The following is a 6,782-nucleotide window of genomic DNA, read 5'->3' as shown; positions in this document are numbered from 1 at the left end:
AATCTGAGGAGAAACCTGTTTGTGAGGAGCTGGGGGCTCTTCTGGTGTCACTGTCCCTCACCAGCACATTGATGTTACCTGCCTGGGATGCCTGGGAACACAAAGTCCATCTGCCGGCTGTTCGGGCACTGGTAGGATCATCATCCTTCATCCGGAGGGATGCGCAGTAACATGGCATGGCTCTGGCAGTCGGTGTCTCGGATCTTGAGTTATTTTACAAACGGTAGTAAAGCGTTTCAGCACGTCTGGACGTGACTCTGTCCCGCGGGGTAGGTGGGAACACTAAGGCAGAGAGAGATTAAAGACAATAAACCTCAGAGGGAGAAATGGGCTCTTTGTCTCCTTTCCGACTTTTATGGAGACCTGGAAACCTTTTGCTTTCCCATCTCCCATTTGTCCTCTCCCTAATGGCAGAGGAACTGTCTCCTCCATTTTATTTCCCAACACTATATTCCTTGGAGGATCTTTAGCTCTTGCCTCTAAAGAGCATTGATTTTCAGCAGATTCTTTCTCCCAGCTGTTTGTCAAGGCTCAGAGCTATAGGTGGCAACTGAAGAGAAGGATTTCAGCAAACAAATCACCCCCTTCTGAGTCATTCAGGGTCCATTCCCTTGGTGCCACTGATGTTGCATTTGTGCTGATTTCCCCTGGAAGGTCCAATGTGTAGGGGAGCGATGAAAGGAGACTTCTCGGGCTGCTTTTACACAGCTGGGAGCAGGCAGGTAGGCAGCTGCTGCTTCCTGTGCCTATGGCTTTCCCCAGGATCATCCACCTGGAGCCAGGACTCCTTTGGAGTGCACCACTGAGACCTGTCTGGTCCTGGCAATGTGTGAGGCAAAACCAGTCCCTTAGATCCCACCAGGTACCCTCCAGAATGGGGCTCCAGGTTGCACCAGATGTGTCACCTCCAGCTTCCCAAGCAAACACCGTGTGTCCATGTGGAGTGAAGGGGCTTGTGCGCAGCGGAGTGGGTATTGCCATCATGGTGTCAAGAAGGGCCTGCTGCTCCTCGGAGCCTGAGCCTGGCCTTTGCCTTTCAATTGTAAATGAAGCAAAAGGCAAAGTGTTGACAAAGAAGTGGAGCTGGGTCCAGCGTCTTGGCCCCTGGGTCACCCTGGTGGTGTGGAAGCTCCTGGAATCAGCACATAGATGTGTCGTGGTGCCTTAAAGCTCTCAGAATAAGGGCAGAGCTGTCACGGTGCCCTGGAAAGAAGCAGCCCCGATCCTTATGGATGCTCCTACCAGCCTTGTGCTACTGGAGCCGAGAGGGGCTCTGAGTGACAGGGGACAAGCAAAAGCAGACTGGTATCAGGGCACTGTCCTCCTCCTCACACTGTTCCCAGCCCAAAAGTGGGGACAATGGGGAGAAACAGTGCTGTGATTCCTGGGATTTGGGGTTGGGACAGCCTGTGAGTTGCAGCATGAACTCCTCGGGTCCAGACTATAAAGTACTTCACAGGGGCATCCCAATTGCCTGGCCTATTAGCTTTATGGAAGGGCATGTTGTAAAGATGCAGTTGATCTCCTTTTACCGCGGTAATGAAAACATAACGGTAGTGGGGAAGCAGAGCTGTGCAGGGGGGCAGCGAGACCCCCTGCTTGGGCACCGGGGTCACCGCCCCACGGGCTCCTTGGGTGCCCGGGCACCCATCCCTAACCCATGGCTGAGCTGGGTGCGCTTCGGGAGGAGAGGCCTTGCTGGGGGCTCCTCCCGACACCCCGAGGAGGAGGAAGGGAGCTGGGCGCTGCACAGCAGTGGCACAGTGCCACCCAGTGACTGCGTGTGACCTGCGAGGGGACCGCTGGGGCAGCCTGCAGGGGCTTTGCTGCCCGGGTTTTGCGGCCTGGAAGTGGCCGGAGGGTGTCCCAAAGTGATGGAGAATGCGGGAAAACCCCAGGCTCGGCCGCGCTGTGGTTCACGTGTGCGAGGGGCGCCGATCCCGCGGCGAGTCTGGAGCCAGGGTTTGCGTGATGGGTCTTGCCTGGTGCTGACGGAGGCTGCGACCGGGGCGAGTCGGGGCTGCAGCCGTTCATGTCTGGGGAGGGACCCTGGCAGCGACGCGAGCGGAGGAGGAGGGGGTTACCCAGTGCGAGCCGCTCGCCGTGGGGAGGATGTGTCTGCACTGGGACGTGCGAGAGGGCTCCTGGGGCTCTGTGGCCAGTGCCGGGGAGACGGGGCTGCCTTGGAGCTGCTCAGTCTCTGCCAGGCTGATGGCTCTGGACCGGAAGGGACTCCTTGTGTCCGGGTGTCTTGGAGTTAGATGGCAGCCGTGTGTGGTGTCTCTCTGGCTTGCACCCCAAGGTTAATGCAGGACCTTTCCTCCTTTCTGCCCAAACCCTGCCTACATTCCTCACTGGGTCGATACCTGTGTCAGGTTCCCAGGCTATAGCAAGCATCAACAAGTAGCTTGAATGGTGAAGAAAGGGAAAGGAGCCAGGTACAGTGGGGTGCGGTGTCAGCAGCTCCCGAGGTGGGTCCCTGTGCTGTAAATCACTGCCCCAGCACTGCCCTGACATGTTTCCAGCAGGGACTGTCTCTTGGAGGAGGCACAGACTGTGGTTCTATTTCAGGTGATGACTACAGAGCCCACAGAGCATTTGGCAGCAGGGAGGGGTGTTAAATCAGCCTGTTCCTTTCCAGGTACATCACCTCCCCCCTCCCCTTTGTTCTCTGGCTGTTTCAGTGCTGCAGTGCCACTGGGCTGCAGGACTGCAGTGGGTAGCTGAAATCAGAGCAGTGCAGTGGGGGAGGCTTGATGGGTGAAAGCCCCACATCCTTACTGCCCTGCGCACACTTTCTGTTCCTAGGTTGCTCTCCAATGTGTCTTTGTTTTTGCGTGTTCAAATTCAGCATTAGTGCCACAAACACTGCTGTGGAGAACAGTGGCTACCATTGCTGCACAGCACCAACTGGCTAGAAAGCCAGGACAATATCCCACTGGCTGGAGAGCTATTGCCATCCCATCACCTTACCTCTGCCTCTATTAGATGGTCACCAGTGGAGGTGAAGGTGGGTCCCTCATACAGGCAGGAGCTGCTGCTGAGTACTGGAAGTAACCTTTTTGTTGCTACCGGGATACATCCTGTAGTTTGGGATGATTTTGGTCAGAAGTTTCCAATAGTGCTGATACCCTGTGGCACTGGTCGGGCCTGTGTTAGCCCATTCAGCAGAATCCCAATTTTAGCCTTTCCATTTCTGGCTCACCCTGATGTGCCTCATGTCCAAGCCAAGATGCTATTTCTTGCAAGGAAATTATCTTTGTTAATTTTAGATCTCATTCCCCAAAGAGCTGCGTAACCATGGCTATTCCAGGTAGTCATGGACAGCTCTTTCTTACATTAAGATGACCACTGTCTGATGGATTACATTTCCTTTGTCCTGTGCAGGGCCTTAGGCTGGGTGCTCAGCAGGAAGCCAGCCCCGTGCTGTGTATCAGCCATCACTTCAGACTTGAAGCCAGATCACCTGGAAAGAGAAAAGCTGTTTCTCTTCAAGGTCAGTGGATTAATGATATCACTGGTCACAGCATGAGGGCAAAAAGTAGCCAGTCCAAGAATACAGAGATGGATTCAGGATGTAGAAGTCTCAGAGAGTCCCTGAACTACATCATAATCAGATCATGTTAGTAAAGTAACATAAAGCATATTTTAATAGAGTGGCATTAGAGTCTAGAAACACACAGGGCTGTTACTTCACAGGAATGAAAAATGGGCAAGTTAAATTCTTATGTTTCCAATGACAAGTTCAGGATAGTGCCAGTGTGGGCTGAGCAGGAGTCAAGTGCCAAGAGCTGCAAACCAGCTCCTGTTGTTCACTGATATCAATCCCTTCTGTCCTTTCAAAGAGCATCCCCTCCTCTGCCTCAGCGCTCCCTTCAGTCAGTTGGGTCTCTGGTGCAGGGTCAGCCAGGGAAGGCAAAGTAGCAGGTCCAGCGCTGCCTTCCTGCCCCACCACCCTCTGCCATGGCAGCAAGAGCTTTTTGCCCCAGGGCCTGGAGTGGATTCATTAGCGTAGGTTGGGAAACACAATGCAGTGGGGGGGGGGGGGGGGGGGGGGTGTTAACAGTGCCTGTGATCCACACTTTTCTCTATGGCTTTAATGGATTTCTAGACTCAGTGCAAGATCACAAGTGAAAGATTTTCAGCACTGACTTTCAGCTGCCCTTGTTGGACCAGCCAGGACGTACAGAGCAGGAGTCGGTTCCCTACGGATACCCCAGATTTAGCTCTGATCCCGATTGTCTGGTGCGCCAGCGGCGGGTTAGACTAATAACTCGTGTAGGGAGGGTTCTGGTTACAAAATGCCTGGAATGAAGCAAGCAGGTGCTGGGAAGGTTATCTGAGGAGAGCACTGCCTTCATTCTCTGTGTTTCTCGTTCCCCCGCCTGCCTTGGGAGCAGCATGGAGGGCATCTTCTGCAGGTGAGGCTGTGTCTGGCACTTGAAGGCTGCTGTGTCCTCACGGTTAGCAGCCATCAAACCACCGAGCAGGGGCAGTAGCTCAGCTTTTATCTCCTAAAGGTGATGCCAGTCTGAGGCAGGAGCCCCTGTGAAGCGGATTTGTGTCCAAGTCACAGTGATGGGTGCTGGGCTGCCTGGCTGCTCTGGTGCAGGGTGGTCCACTGGGAGCAGTGTGTTGATAACCTGACTCCAGGTGGGCACACAACAGTCTCTTAGTGACTTACAGTAACTGATGCAGCTTTGGCTGTGGGCAAGTTCTTAGAGCTCAAGTTTCGGAGCAGGAGACTCATTCTGGGACAGCTGTGATGGTTTCTTCCCCTGCTGCCTGGCAGTCCGTGGTGCATTCAGTCCTGCTGCAGGAGGGCTCAGCTGTTTGCACAGTGATGCCATAGTTTGCAGCTTGGGTATTAAGGTAACCTGAAATTGGAACTGCTTTACCTTACCCCTCTGAGCTGTGACTTGTGGCTTAACAGCTGCTGCAGAGCAGCTGATCTGCCCTCTAAAAATAAAGGCAGAGGGGACAGTGTAGGGGACAGAACCCACTACAGCTGCCCCAAGGTGAGCTGTCCCCGCCAGTGGGTACAAACCTGCAGAGCTTTCCTGTGTGCACAACTCACACTATCGTAAATCATGTCAAAAATTACAAGGAAAAGTGTTCTTTTGCTGTGGCAGCATTTATTTGAGTATATTTAAGCCTATTTCCTACTGGTATAAGCTCAAACAGGGATACCCCTGGTTGATTCTTAAGGGGTGGTTGTTACTGCACTGGTTTAGAAATAAAAACTTTTAATTACATGAGACAAACAGGTAAACCCAGCTGGGTCCAGGGTGAGGTAGAAATTAAGGCTTACGCTGCCTGTTGTTGGAGTGACATAGCTGAATGAGCAGATTTCAATCAGTGAAAGCCTGTGTGCAGGTAAGCCAGGAACAAACCCAGCCCCAGAGCCTGCCTGCTTCTTGTTACCTTGGGCTTCTTGCTGAGTAAACGTGGCTGTTGCTGGAGTTCAAAACCCGAGTCCTGACTGCAGGGAGGGGAAAGCAGCGCTAGGGGAGAAAGAGCGTGTTGAGAGCAGTGGTCCCCAGCTGGGAAATTACCTGGAAGTCAGTGCCAGGGGAAGGAAGCTGGAGAGGGAGGACAGAGCCAGTGCCAGTGGTGGAGGCTGTGCACTCCTGGGGCTCTGTGCAAGGGTGAGCAGCAGCTGCATGTTTAAATGCAGACAGCTCAGTGTCCCTGCAGCCCACTGCAGCTGTGGAATATGGAATAATGATAACGGCCGTGTGCCACAGTAAAGCACGTGAGCAGCCTGTTGAAAGGAGTCATTGCTAAACTTTCATTGCAGTGAAATAAGGGAATGTAGACTGTTGCAGCCTCACTGGATGTATTTGAGGCACAAATAAGGTTCTTCCATACAGAAGTATTTTAAACTTCCCCCAAGCTCCTGGCTCTGAAATCACTTCATCTCCCACTGTGTGTAGGTGCTACAGTTTAGTGTCTGAGAAGCCTGGATGTTACCAGAACAAGTAATCTTGCCCCAGAGAGAGAGGGCTGGCAGGTAAGCATATGGCTGGTGTAGCTGTGGATGCTTGCTTTTGCTGTTAATAGTAAAGCAGGAGCTACTGTAGGCAGCATGAGAAACAGCTGTAGCAGTGGGGTAGTGCTTCTGCTGGCAAGCTAAAGGTTTCAAGAGCACTCTGAAATGGGATATGAAGCCTCCTGCATGCACCTTACCTGTTCTTGCTCAAGTATTCAAAATACTACTGGTTTCCTGAACTGTAACCTGAGAAATGTGAGCATCTGATGATAAGACACTATGCAGAGTTGTCTGTGAACGTTTATTAACATCCGATGGAAATCTGTACTCCAGAGAAGACAAGCACCAGGCTGTGAACATACCTAGAGTCCAGGGAAACCACACAAGCTTTTTAGACTTCTCCTTTGCAGCAGTTGAGCTTCTGAAGTTCCTCTGAAGTTTCTCTGCTCCATGAGAGCAGCTCAAGTTTTAACACATTGGTAATGATTTAACTGAATGATCCCAAATACTTAAAACCACCCAAACCCCTTATGTTCTAGTTAGTGCTGTTCTTGATCTGGATTGATTGTAAAAAGGCAAAATGACCTCCTGGTTTTTACTTGCAAAAGCAGGTATTGTTGACTTCTTATACTGCCACCTTTCACCAGTGGCTGCCATGCCAGCGATTCCCCCTCCAGAACCTGCACAGGTTAAACCTTATTAAACAATAAGCTAGTTCAAACCATACACATAACACGGTCATTCTTACAAGCAGAGGCAAGGGTATCACAGTAAAAAGGTCATGGTTTCT

This window comes from Melopsittacus undulatus, chromosome 12 (assembly GCF_012275295.1).
Source record: "Melopsittacus undulatus isolate bMelUnd1 chromosome 12, bMelUnd1.mat.Z, whole genome shotgun sequence".
Classification (NCBI taxonomy): Eukaryota; Metazoa; Chordata; class Aves; order Psittaciformes; family Psittaculidae; genus Melopsittacus; species Melopsittacus undulatus.
This window is presented reverse-complemented; position numbering follows the sequence as displayed.